The following is a 377-nucleotide window of genomic DNA, read 5'->3' on the forward strand; positions in this document are numbered from 1 at the left end:
CTTCATCAATATATGTTTTTAGTTCTCTACCTCTATATTATTCCCTTTATTAGTGGCTTCCATTGTTTCTTCCCATCATTTATACTTTCATTCATACCTGTTCAAAGGTCTCCATATCAACATATATCATCTGCCTTCTTGACTCTGGGGTATTCATGAAGTCTCTAATACTGTGTGGAAAAATTTTTTAAGACATTGTTTTCAGTGTTTGAAGCTGCCTACTGCTTTCTTGGTATTATGTGTTTTTTTCTTGGTAAGTGTTGAGTCATTTCAATTATGTCTGCAAAAGCTGTTAATGGCCACCCAAAGGTAATAAAGGAGGTCAGAATTGCTTCCACTGTGGAAAGTTGGGCCACTTCAGTACACAGTGTCACAGA

This window comes from Elephantulus edwardii, unplaced genomic scaffold, assembly GCF_000299155.1.
Source record: "Elephantulus edwardii isolate Elephantulus edwardi_28Jun2011 unplaced genomic scaffold, EleEdw1.0 scaffold00285, whole genome shotgun sequence".
In the NCBI taxonomy this organism is placed as follows: Eukaryota; Metazoa; Chordata; class Mammalia; order Macroscelidea; family Macroscelididae; genus Elephantulus; species Elephantulus edwardii.